Source organism: Diabrotica virgifera, chromosome 3 (assembly GCF_917563875.1).
Source record: "Diabrotica virgifera virgifera chromosome 3, PGI_DIABVI_V3a".
Taxonomy (NCBI): Eukaryota; Metazoa; Arthropoda; class Insecta; order Coleoptera; family Chrysomelidae; genus Diabrotica; species Diabrotica virgifera.
Window position 1 is genome coordinate 247358486 of NC_065445.1, and position 14194 is coordinate 247372679.

Here is a 14194-nt window from a genome sequence, read left to right on the forward strand (position 1 = left end):
TTGACCGACCTGTCTATCAAAAAAATCTGTGAAACAACAGTATCAGCATCATATTTCATCGAGCAGTCCCCCTTGCCGTGGACATTAACAAAAATAATATTAAAAAAATTTCCTTTATATAAATGGGAAACGATGATAAGCAGTGCTAAAAATGATCCTATTCCTTCATATAAAGGAATAGAATTTATTGCTTGCTCTAAACACATACCGTCACATTTAAGAAATGTCGTATTAGGAAAGTCAGATTGGGGGAGTATATTTGAAGATGAACACTCCAGTTATTGTGTATGGGCTAATGGATATTATCTTAAGCAGCATCGCCTAAACGTATGTAAATCATGTTTTTTTGCATTCAAAAATGCTCATGAGACCTTAAATAAATTTTTACTGGTGCGTTACGACCATACTCACGAAGTTTATGATGCTGATGATATCGTTGAATGCGTATATCAGCAACCATATTATTGGTGCAATAGTTGCTTTACTCAAGTTTTATTCGATTTAAAAGATTACGAGTCTTGCGTTAATGCATTACATGAAATGCCTAGAAATAACAGGTTTGATGATTCTGAACCAGAAGTCTGAAGTAGGCAGTAATATTGATTCTTTTTTAAGGAACAAACTGCTACTCAACACTCCATTCGGTCATATAGCCATAACGTCTATAGTATAGAACAAACAAAAATTGCGCTAAGTCCTTATGACGATAAAAGATATTTAATTCCAAATAGTTTTAGAACCCTACCATTGGGACATTACAGTATTTTAGAATAGATTTTTATTGCAGAAGAACGTTGAAATGTCTCACAGATGTGTTACACCAGACCTATGGACTCCCGCTAATCTGCAACAAATAGCAGCCAATAAAATTTATTGGGATGTAGTTGATGCTAATACAAAGACATTTACGCTTCCAAGTGGAGAGCAACATCCTCTCCCTCAAGATGTGATTGGTATTGAACGATGGTACAGCAAGCAAGGATGTACCGCGAATTTTAAGATTCCCAAGCAAATACGATTCAGTTTAAACGTAAATTGTATAAGAGAATTAAAACTACAAATTGTGAAGAACTGTGAAAAAGTGATGTCATGCGGGTGTCGAAGATGCGGGGCTCCCTATGGATTCCCCCCAATTTACAAAAAATAGCGAATACAATCCTAAGTAAATTGTCTAAGAGAATTAAAACTACAAATTGCAAATATTTAAAAATTGATTTTTGAGACGAATTATGTTCATAAGCTACTATCTCTCTTTTGTACTAAACGCATAACAATATCCACTTGCTATCTCTCTCTTTCTTGTATATATATTGTAAAATAGTGTGTAATATATATTATGGTAAAATAAAAACTCTAAATTGGTATTTTTTTTTATTTATTCAAATCATTAATTACCCTAATTTTATAAAAATAAATGAACTCCCTAAGAGCATTGTTTGTCATATCATCTGACATTATAGAACAAAAAGCATACAATATTTGCAAGGGGTTTAAACTATCTGCAGCATTTTTACAAAAATCTAAAACATTATAATAATATTCACAAAAGTTCAAATTTTCTAACAACTGCATACGAGGCGATAGCACACTAGTGTTAAGTTCAACAATTTGCTTCACTTCTTCTTCATCCATATAGTACTCCACACCATGCTTCTTAACAATAATGAATTTACAATCATCGTAAACTATCGGGGTAACAGTGCAGTATTCTTCGCATGGAAAAGTTGGGTGCATGAGGTCATCAGTTGATTGGAAAAAATCAATTAGTTGTTGTGTAATGATTGAAATAAAGGAATACCATTCGTATGCGCTGAGTGATATTCTGGTTGGTTTATATTGCTGAGATAAAATCACTGCAGGCGAAAATGATCTTGCAGGGCTTATACCACATTGTACTTCATAGCCCGATAACGTGTATTTTGTTGCAAGCAGGTAGAAAACTTCTGATTTGGCGGCAGCCTCATAATTTTCCAAAGCTCTATCTAATTCTTGATTATAGTCTTCGTTGCTAGGCATATCGATGCTAAATTCACAACCACCTGAGGAATACCCACTATCTTGAGAGCCACCTGAAGAATACCCACTATCTTGAGAGCTCATGTTCACTTGTACTGACATTGATACTGAAGCATGAGTTCTTTTATATTCCCCTACTCCTTGTGGTAAAAACAACCTCTTTGCAAAAAATGTATTGCTACGCGGCGGATTAAAAGATAGATCCTCCTAAACTACGTCATTAACGTTAATCCAGCTGTTATGTTTGCTGTCCATACCGAGCCATTTCACATACATCTTATTGCCTTTTCGTCTAAGTACTTTTTCAACCAAGTAAATGTCAGGGTTTAATGTTTTCTGTAATTCTTCTTCGTAAAACCCCCCGCTAATCGGTATACCGTGCATGTCTTCAAGCAAATACGTTATAGGATTTGTTATCTTAACTTTTACAATTTTAAATAATTCCGTCGTCCAATTGGGCGTGTAGGCCTTTTCAAATAAATGTTTTGTCTTTGAGACACGTACAATGTCACCAATTTTATATTTTCTTGGACCAGCAATTTTTAAATGACTATAACTCTTGTTTAAAATAGCTTTTTCGTTGGATTTGTTGACCTGAGATGGTGTGTATCCCGTTTTACTGTGCCTTGTATTGTTGTATTCCTCGGTAATTACAGGTAGAGCTTCTAACCATTTGTATGATCCATGTAAACTGAAATACTTGTACAACTTTGCTTTTAACGTTCTAATGACTCTTTCACAAATGGCGGCTTTTTTAATCGTGTAGGTGCTGTAATGATTAATTTCGTGTTTTTTCATTAAATTTTGAAATTTTCTGTTATAAAATTCTGTTCCCTGATCGGATTGGAGGTTCTTCGGAAGTCGTCGAGTATGGGCGAGAATATCCGAAAATGCTTGAGTAATTTCCTCGCCAGTCTTGGTCTTTAGAGGGCGTGTCCACACATATTTTGAAAAACAATCAATTACGACTAGTATTAGTTTAAAATTTTTATTTTGGTGTGCGTAAGGACGCATTTCGGCCAAATCCATTTGCCACAAGTCATCGATTCCTTTGATTATTGTTCGTCGACGAGGATAGATTTTTCGTGCTGGTTTATGCAATTCGTTCACCACCTGTTCCTTTTCTGTAGACATTTTCTTATTAACGACCAGCATCTACATCTACAACATGTGTGCGCAATAGATCAATATTACGTACTATATCCTGTAATGTTTGCTCCACTTGTTTTAACCTCTGTTCCATCTTCATATCGTGCATCGTATGGTTTGCAAGTGTTTCTGCAGCTTCTTTTATGCTTTTATCCGTATCCTTTTTTAGTGTATTCACATCATCTTTGATTATTTTTTTCAATTTTTGCTCGAGAAGTGGAACTGTGGTTTTATGAAGCTCTTCTCTTACTTGATTTAGTTCGATCGCTAAATGTGGAACTGTGGTTTTATGAATTTCTTTTTGTACTTCGTTTAGTCCGACGGCTAAATCCTGTATATCATTAGTTTTTTGTTGCAACAACTTATTTATATTGTTCTCCGTATCCTTTTTTAGTGTATTCATAGCATCTGCGATTATTTTTTGTAGCTTTTGCTCGAGCAGTGGAACTTCTTTTCTTACTTCGTTTAGTCCGATTGTTAAATCTTTTATATTAATAGATTTTTGATCTAATATCGCATCATGGGCTTTAATTATTGGAAAGTATACGCTACGCATCTCATTTATTAGATTATCAACGTATTTTTTCGTTGCAGCATCACTATATTCTGATGGGTCCTTAACATTACAAATTTTCACATTTTCGGCATTAATGTTTCCGGCAGGAGTATGTGGAAATGTAACTCGTACTGCCTTTTGGGTGATACTGTTACGAGAGTGATGACCGAATTTGTCGACACTCATAATGGAAATGATGCCATCATTCTCAGTTACTCTATTATATTGGCTTCTTTTAGTTCATTGATGATAGCCACGATTTCGTTGTCGTGAGATGTGTTGCCGGCGTCTTTCGAAGCCACCAAGAGTTTAAGACGATCAACTAACTCATTGACGTCATCCCAATAAATATACTCTAAGGGTGCAGCGTTGTATGTTAAACGAGAGTCATCCAACCCCGTTCCTTTGACCGTAGATGAAGATGCTGACCGAGCTGTTTTCGTTCTGTGGTCGAGTTCTTTTTGTGATCGAGTTGCATGCTTTTTCATTGTTGCATCAGATGGTTTGAATAGAGGTTTAATAATAGAATGATATTTTTCTCCGCTGGAACCTTTAAGGCGTCCTAAGGTATCCAGATGAATCTCTGTGTTAATCAGCAGTGTTTTATACTTTTGTAAATCCTCATCATTATACTGTTCTGGGTTTGGGTTGGCATAAAATAAAAGGTGATATAGGCCTGGCGTACCACTTAACCTACGTTCTTCAAAATCCCGTTCTCGAATTATTACTATGTCTCCATTGTCTTTGTCAAAGTTTATTCGACGTTTTCCCAATATCCAGCCACTAATACTATCGTAAAATGGACCATAGTTTTTATCGATTTTATCGTCTTTTATCAAATATTCTTTTATGTACTTGTGACTTATTGGAGGATAGTGGTCGATATATTCGTCTGTGGCGTCCATCGGAATCTCGTTAGAACCGGAGATTGGCTCTTGAATGTTTTCATCAGGTGCCTCGGGTGCATCAAGAAATACATCCTCATCCTCCTCCTTTTTCACCTCTTCTTTTTTAACATGTCCAAACTTGTTAGTGATAGTATGATGTAACGTTTTTGATGATTGAGCAATATCCTTGAGAGGCTTCGAGATTGGTTTAAAAAGTTTATTTAGTGACTCATCTTGCTCTGTTCTACCTAACTTCAATGCCAAATATTTTTTGCGAATTGATCTAGCCAATTCGGTAACTTTCTTCTTGCGAAGGGCAATGGCGACCGTATCATCTGGCATTTTGCTGGCGACTAAACAAACACCTTACAATTTTATATATTTATCAAATCCTTTGCGATATCGTCCATTGTTGAGAGCAAAATCTTTCATAATTACCACAGTACCATACCTATCTCTCCAACATTCTGAACACATTTTTTTAAATTCATCAAATGACATGTCTGGCGATACGTGTTCATCAAATATATGTTTCAAATTTATCTCGTCTTGCTTGAACAGCACAATCATGTTACAATTGTCTCTTATTAGCTGCTTAGGTATTTTTGAATATGTTTGGCATAAGTAAGCCGCATCGATATCTTTATGTCTGCACATGGAATAATACTCACGAATCTTGTGTTGGCCATCACATGCGACATCGTCAAATAAAAACACAGAGTTTGGTTGAGCTTTGTTGGGATCAATAATTTCTTCATTGTCTTTAAATGGAAAATACCCTACACCTTTGACTTGCGCTAATGCATCTCGCAATAGTTGGTATTTCGGTTGAAAGAGGGATTTTGAATAAACATAGACATTTTTAAACTTGACGCCATTTAGACTAAATAAAAGTGATAGCATGGCGTTAGTTTTTCCACATCCACTTGGACCACAAATAATGGCTCTGAATGAGTTTGGTAATAATTTTCCATGTTTACTGTTGGTTGCTTTCTGTACAATATCTAGATTATCAATTGGTAACGTCTGCTCTTGTTGAATGACTCTCATCGTGTGTTAAACATAGTAAAAATATGAACAATATATTACCAATGTCACCAAATGCATGACCATCAGTCCAATGTTGGTGTTCAAAGGGGAAGGTCTTTTGAACTCTCTAATTAATAAACTTCCAGTTGAGCTTCATATTCCTGGTTATCAGTATTGTGGACCTGGAACAAAACTAAAAAAACGTCTTGCACGCGGAGATCCAGGAATTAATCCTTTAGACGCAGCTTGTAAACAACACGATATCGCTTATTCGCATCATACATCTCTCGAAGAACGTCACAAGGCCGATAAAGAATTGGAAGATAGGGCTTGGGAGCGATTCAAGTCTAAGGACGCTAGCTTTGGCGAAAAAAGTGCTGCTTTACTTGTAACCGGTGGAATGAAAACGAAAAGAAAGTTGGGAATGGGATGTCCTCGTCGTCGTGGAAGAAAGGGACGTTATTCTTTCAATCGGGATGTGGTACCTAAAATTGCAAAGTCCATGAAGAGAGGAGCATCGTTAAGAGATACTGCTTTGACAGCTGTACGAATAGCAAAATCGGTAATTAAAAAACTTGGTGGACGAAAAACAGTTGATCTTCCACGAGTGTTGCCACTAAAATCTGGAGGTTTCCTACCCCTCATACCCCTATTTGCAGGTCTTTCTGCATTGGGGGCTTTAGCCGGTGGTGCAGCAGGGGTGGCGAAGACTGTGGTTGACGCAAAGAACGCCCAAAAGAAATTGGAAGAGGATATGCGCCATAATAAGGCGATGGAACACATCGGCTCAGGTCTGTACTTGCGTAAGAAACCAAGAGGCGGATTCGGTTTGTATCTGAAAAAAAACTTCCAATAAAGCTACCCAATCGTCCGCTGTACGACATAGAGATTGCGCATTACGCGAAAACACTTAAAATCCCACATTTTCGAGGTGTTTTCATGAATGACACTCTGCCTAGACACGGTCCTCGAAAACGTGAATGCGCAATAGTTAATCTAGATGCATCATCACACAGCGGAACACATTGGGTAGCATATAGAAAGATAAACAACGACGTAGAGTATTTCGATTCATTTGGTAATTTGAAGCCGACCAAAGAACTTGTTAAATATCTAGGTACACATACAAAAATTTTCTATAATAACCATCAGTATCAAACCTACAATCAAATCATTTGTGGACATTTATGCCTAAAGTTTTTATATAATGGAGCATATTAAAGGTATGGAACTGCTTCTGGACCATATGTTTCACAAAAAACGTTTTGAAGGATTCAGTGAAGAAGAACTAAAATTAATACCGCTAGATTATATTATACGAACTGTAGAACCTATAGAATTGTTATATATATGGCATAAATTGCCTGGGGAATATCGACAAGAATTTAACCTGCAGATACTACTTCCCTGCTTCGTGCATTACAACAGACCTGATTGGAGGACTCATTGTGATGGCCCACCCGGTTCTCAAGCATCTTGTCATTTATGTAAACTTGCTTTAGAACAAATAAAAAAAATGTGAATAAATTTGTTTTTTTACTGTATATAAACCTATTAATCTCTTGACCTGAATCAGTCATCATGTCGCAGTTGTTGAGAGTAAACAGCACGAATAACATATTCTCGTTTCAACCTCCCACACCGATCGTATTAGATCCGAAAAAAGATTACGAAATAGCTCTTCGATTTTTCCATTCTTACAACAGTATACCAAACATCGAAAATTGCAAGTTTTATTACTACGATGTCAATAACCGAGTGCAACATTTTGATTTCCCCGATGGATGTTATGAAATTATCGATATTGAGGAATACATACAAAAGAAATTGGGGGCTGCCAATACATCTAAACCTGACATGATATTTAGTCTAAAACCTAACCACAATACGTTGCAATGCGAAATCTTCAGTCAATTTAAAATTTCATTTCAACCAAATGACAGTCTTGGTACAATATTAGGGTTTTCTCCCGTAATACTAAATCCTAGACAGACACATTCTTCAGATCTACCTGTTAGGATTATTAAAGTATCTAGCATACGCTTTGAATGCAACATTAGTACCGGAGCCTTTGACGGTAACAGACCTGCTCACACGCTCTACGAATTTGTCATACAATCAAATCCTGGGTACGCAATTGACGAAACCCCTCACAATTTGTTGTATTTACCTGTTGTGCCACAGCGTGAAATTACCAATATCACTGTGTTGGCTGTCGATCAAGAAGGACGACCTGTGAACTTTAGAGGAGAAGAGAGCACATTGGTGCTGGAACTTAGATCAAAAAGCAGATGGGATTAGTAATAGAACAATCTACCCAGAGAACGCCATTAGTTGTGCAACCATCTCAGCAGCAATATCTTAAACAATCTACCTACAGAACACCATTAGTTGTGCAACCATCTAAGCAGCAACATCTTACGTCCGCAAACAAATTGTTTTTACAAACGTTGGGTTTTAAACTGAAAAAATGACTACAATGTATGGAAAGAGAGCGCGTTCAAACAACATCACAATGCCTCCAATATTTGATATTTATCGTAAGCCAATATTTGATGAATCGATTCGAAAGGCTGAATACCGAACTTATGCACCATTCATCAAATCATTCAACTGCAATGATATTGTCGAATTTAGCATTAATCAAGTTGACTCGTTTTTTGCAATGAGCGAAACCTTGTTATGCATTAAAGGATCACTCGAAATAACTGGAAATGGTGGCGTCAAACTAGCAAATAATGTGGGTGCCTTCCTTTTCGATTCGTGTACGTACAGCGAAAGCGCAAGGGAGATGGAAACAGTGCGGGATCCTGGCATCGTAAGTGCTGTACGTGCCATGACATGTTATACGCAAGAAGATTCTAATTATATGGTTATGGCTGGATGGAATTACCCTAAGGATCCAATTCTAAACGCTGCAGATCATTCATTCAGCATACAGATGCCTCTTAAGCATGTTTTCAACATTTTTAATGATTATCCATTGATTACGTGTGGTCGTCAAACAATAAGACTAGTTCGAGCTCGAAATGATAACGATTGCATAGTTATTACAGAAAAACAAAACGCTGACAAAACTACAACTGTTACAACCGCTAAGATTAACATTACCAATATTGAGCTTAGAGTGAAGCACATATTCCCCAATGATGATATTAAATTGGAACTCATGAAATCTATTCAACAAGATCAACCTATAGTTATTCCGTTTAGAAAGTGGGAATTACATGAATTACCTGCTATTACGAGAGGTGCCAGGCGTGAAGTTTGGGCTGTTAAAACTAGCACATCAGTTGAAAGACCTCGTTATGTTATTGTTTTCTTTCAAACCAACAAACGCGACAAGATTACAGCTGATCCTACTTTATTTGACAATGTCAACATCCAAAGTATTAGATTATCGTTAAATGGAGAATACTGGCCAAACGAGAGAATGCAATTGGATTTTAGCAAAACCGATTACAATGAAGCCTATTTTAACTATACCGAATTTTATCCTAGCTACATACATTCCCAACAAAAACGACCTCTACTCGATTTCTCAGCTTTTAAGAATCGTGCATTGTTCGTTATCGATTGTTCGAAACAAGAAGAAAGCATGAAAGCATCCACCGTTGACGTAAAACTCGATATTGAAGCGAATAACGGTTTTCCCGACAATACCAAGGCCTATTGTATTATTATTCACGACTGTGTAATGGAGTACTTCCCTCTCACCGAAATTGTAAAAAGTCTAAATTAGATGCATGAGGTGTCAGTAGTACACGAGCAATCATCATGAGAATAGCATTCGTAGATATTCAGGGATTCGTTGTGGATGGGTGGTTTGTTCCTAAAGAACTTTCCATTGAAATAGGTTATAAACGAAGTCATTACATCTTTTTGCCTCCGAAACCATTCAATGCGCTAAGTAATGTGGATAAGAAGACCGCATCATACGTGGAGAAGAATCTGCTAGGCATCCGGTACTCTGATGGAGAAGTTGAACTATCTGAAATAAATAAGATACTGCAAACCGAGTTGTTATATACAGCTGACTGTATCTACGTTCGAGGGAAACAAAAAGCAGAATATTTGGATAAGAAACGCCACGTTTTTGGAATTTTTCCTCATATTATTGATGTTTGCAAGTTCGATGGTACGCCTCGTGCTGCTGGAAATCTTGGTTTTACTGCAAACCCCCCATGTCATGCCGCTGGATTATTTTCATGTGCAGAAACAAATGTGAATCGCCTGCGTGACTGGTTTGTCAATAAAATAATGCCAATGTAATTTTTCTGTGTACAAAATAAATATTTTTTAAAGTTATGGGTTTTTTATTTAAACGCCTTATTTATTGATCAAGTCTTATATTACATGATGATTCAACCATGACAATAAGGCCTACGCGACATTTCACGAGCCCACGTGACGTTTTGACGTGACGTTTTTACGTGCTTTGACGTGACGTTTTACGTGACGTGCTTTGACGTGACGTTTTACGTGACGTGCTTTGACGTGACGTTTTCACGTGCTTTGACGTGACGTTTTACGTGACGTGCTTTGACGTGACGTTTTCACGTGACATTTCACAAGCCTACGTGACGTTTTGATGTGACGTTTTTACGTGACGCGTTGACGTGCTGTGTTCCTTTTTAGTTCTTTTAATAAAAAAATTGCATTATGTTGTTGTTTTATTTAAATTCCAAAATTACCAGCCGCGCGCTTCGTATCTACGAGATCCGCGAAAAACTTAAGGTACCGACCGCGCATCTGCTTCGCGTTCCGCGAAAAATTAAGGTACCGATCGCACATCTGGTATCGCGCACCGCTGCGCCGCTGTGTTCCTTTTAAGTTCTTTTAATAAAAAAATTGCATTATGTTGTTGTTTTATTTAAATTCCAAAATTACCGCGCGCTTCGTATCTACGAGATCCGCGAAAACCTCAAGGTACCGACCGCGCATCTGCTTCGCGTTCCGCGAAAAATTAAGGTACCGATCGCACATCTGGTATCGCGCACCGATCGATCAGCGCTAGAACGCCGTCACATCGGAACGCGCCCCATCGGACGTCGTCACATCGGAAAGCGCCCTTTTGACACTATGCTGCCATGTTTTTTTGTATTCGTTATCTCCCGCCCATTCCAACGAGCCGTCGTACGTTTAAATCGGACCAATAGCAGCAGAGATACCATGTTTCTCTCTCTAACACACATACTTTCCTATATCAGCTGTGACATCACATACCTCTCTCTCTAACACACAGAATTCCCTATATCTGTAGTGACACCCGTTTAGATCATCTACTTCACATTGTTCTGTTATCCATTTTTCTTTTGCAATTTTTATTTTTTGTTTAATGGTTCTATTTAATGCTTTGTACATTGCTTTGTGCTGTTTGAATTTTCTTCTTTTATCCATTAAATCCAATATTTCCTCTGTCATCCATTTTTGCTTTCGTGGTCGCTGTTTTGTGAGCATTTCAGTTGCCGTTGCAAGGGCGAGTCTGATTTCCTCCCGAAGGCGAAAGTTAAGGATGTTTAATTATATGAAAGTGTGCTAAAAAACAGTGCGAAAAATTAAAAGCCATTTAAAATACATTGTTACTTCAGACACACTTTAAGCCCTTCATGTACTGCTATCTATATTTACAATTTTCACACAATAAAACCTTTACTTACATAATATGAGATAAAGTAGATAAAAATTATTTTTGTGAATTTAACAAAAATTGGTTAAACAATTTTTCGACCGCGGTACCGCGTGACACCCTGTGTATTTGTTATAAGGATGTATTTCTTTGAGTAAGTTTGTGCAAAAAATCGAATCAGAATAATTAACCTAACGGGGACGACGTTACAGACTCTACTAATAAGTAGTTAAAACGGTCAAGACAAAGAAACGCACACTCATCAAAAATGCACTTGAGATTCTCGTATAATCAACATTTACTGAATCGATCCAGGAGGAGTCAACTCCAACTAGTACAAGTTGATTTAAATTTTTAAAATCAACTTTTACTGCTCGTTTCAGTTGGAGTTGACTCCAACTAGTTGGAGTCGACTCTAACTGAGAATCAACTTGAACTGTAACATATATAATGATTTTTGCTATGTTTAATATTATATTTTTAATTGAAGGGATTGAAGCAGGGTTGCTGTATTTGGCCTACCCTTTTCAAAATTTATCTGGAACAAGCACCCAAGCTGTGGAAAAGAAATTGTAATGGCATGGGAATCGCTCTCAATGACGAGACAACATTATACACTTTATGTCTCACTGATGGCCAAATTCTGATGGATCAGGATCATGACGACTTGAGTTACATGACTTGGAAGAATATAACAAATGGGACCTCGCAGTCAACATTAAGAAAACTGAAGCCATGTTTATTGGAGGGGTAAAGCAGTTTATTACATTAGACGATGGGGTAGAAATTAAACACTGTGATGAAGATCACTCAAGACGGAACGCTCAATGCTGCTATAAAAGACAGAAACATACAGGATAGAAAAGCCATATTAACCATGATGAACGGCATTCTGTGGGACCAAACAATATCTAAAGCGAACAAACAGCTCATATACAATACAATACTTAAAATTGTAATCACATATGGCAGTGAAGTCACTGAAACAAAGAACAAAGAAAATGTTACTAGTAACAGAAGTGGACTTCTGGAGAAGAGCAGCAGGAAAATCAAGAAGAGATCGGATACCAAATGAGAGAATACGAGAAATGATGGAAGTCAGACATACAATAGTTGATACATAAAAACATAACTAATTTGGTACGGCCATGTATAGATAATGCCAGATGATAGGATCCCTAAACAGATTTTGGCGTGGATAGATTAAGGGAGAAGGAAAAGAGGAAGGCCGAGAAGAAGCTGGAGGAAGGGAAATGAAAAAGAACTAGAGGAAAGAGAAATCCCCCCAAGTCTATGGTTAAATAGAGAAGAATGGCGGTTAAGAGTCGAAAGGCGTCGGAGAACTCTGTAAACTGATATTAGTACAATTAGTAGTACTTATATTGTTCTGTAGCAGTAGTTGAAAATTACTCAAAGTTTTCAAAAATTTGTTTGGAGCGTCCAGATAGTACCAAAGAATGTAACGGATTAAAAGGGATAGGTACCTACTGGGAAACTGAAGCTATATTTTATTTTTGTGGCAACATAATAAGTTTATTCCAAAGTAAAGTTAATATAACTTAAAAAATTCACAAGCAATATTGATTTACTGTACATGCATTAGGATCTCAAAAAAGGTTGATGTAAAAGGGTGATGTAAAAGGGTAAAATTGAAGGGTGGGGGGTGGGGTGTCTGGCGCCTCTTTTCTGAGATTAGGTTGGCGCCTTTTTGATGACCCAGTCCGGCCCTGGTTCCATACTTTACGGACACAGTGTACATATAGACTTGATGTGAATAATCAAAATTAAATTTAAACTTACAAAGAGGTAAAAAACTTTGAATGTATGAGGGTATAATATATTTAAAAAAATTTAGATTCATCCAATTGGATTATAATTCCTTCAGATATTTTTGGTTCAATCAGACTACAATCAGAAAATATCAGTCAATAAAACCTTTAAGATACATGTTGATAATAATAGATTGTAAAATTAATATGACACTAGTTCGATGTTAAAGGATTCACATTAAGCGAACATAATTTCCCTGCTCGAAAAAAAGGGCAGTTTGTCCAGTAAGTGGTATAGTACGCTCAGAAATCTGCTAGAAAATATAAAGTGAATGTAACAAAATGTAAATAGAATATAACAAAATTCAGTTTGGCAACATTGTGTGAAATCCAAGTCTTCTATACTAAAAGCCACAGTTAGAATGCAGTGCAGGTAGCATAGAGCAATGTATTTTTTACAGGAGAACGGCCGACCACGTTGCCGGTTTGCCCCGACCGGTGCATCAGGACCGGTGATTTTTCAGTCTATAGCCAAACTACAACGCACCTACCACTGTGCCGACATGAGCGGCATCGCTGCGTGATCAAGACCAACACTGCATTCTAACTGTGGCTTCTACTTTAGGATATCAACAGAACCATACTTTAGTTGAGACAAATTAATATTTTGTTACCAACAAAAATGACAGGCCCAGAAATGAGAAGATATACACACACCAGCAAAATTACCGAACACCTTAAAAATGGGACATGTTTGATGTCTCGAATTTCCTAAACCTGTTGTCCGATTTGAGTGATTCTTTTAGTATGTTATAGCCTTATTATTTAAGAATATCGGTGTAATAATATTGTTGCTAGACAGGTAAATTTCATTTTATACCGGGTGTAACAATCATATTGTGTTTTTTTCTTAAAGTTCGGAACACCCTGTGGAATATTCTAGCATATATAAAATATTGAAATTAAAACTCAATTATAGCCTAGGCTTTCTTAACATTTTATTTTTTTGATTCATTTGCCTATGTTGGAAAATAAAAAAGTTATGTGCTTTAACAACTAGTCATGTTTTTCATCAATAAATCCTCATAGTAGGGGAGGAAAGTTTGCTAAATTTGCAGTTACTCGAGCGTTTACCTATTGGATTATGAAGAGTGGGTGC

At 36.9% G+C, this 14194-nt stretch overlaps 1 protein-coding gene across 1 annotated transcript in view; it reads right to left on the reverse strand.

Moving 5' to 3' along the window:
• Window positions 1-14194, reverse strand: part of LOC114335306 (GDP-L-fucose synthase) — a 61955-nt gene that overhangs the window by 40102 nt on the left and 7659 nt on the right. The window lies entirely within an intron of this gene.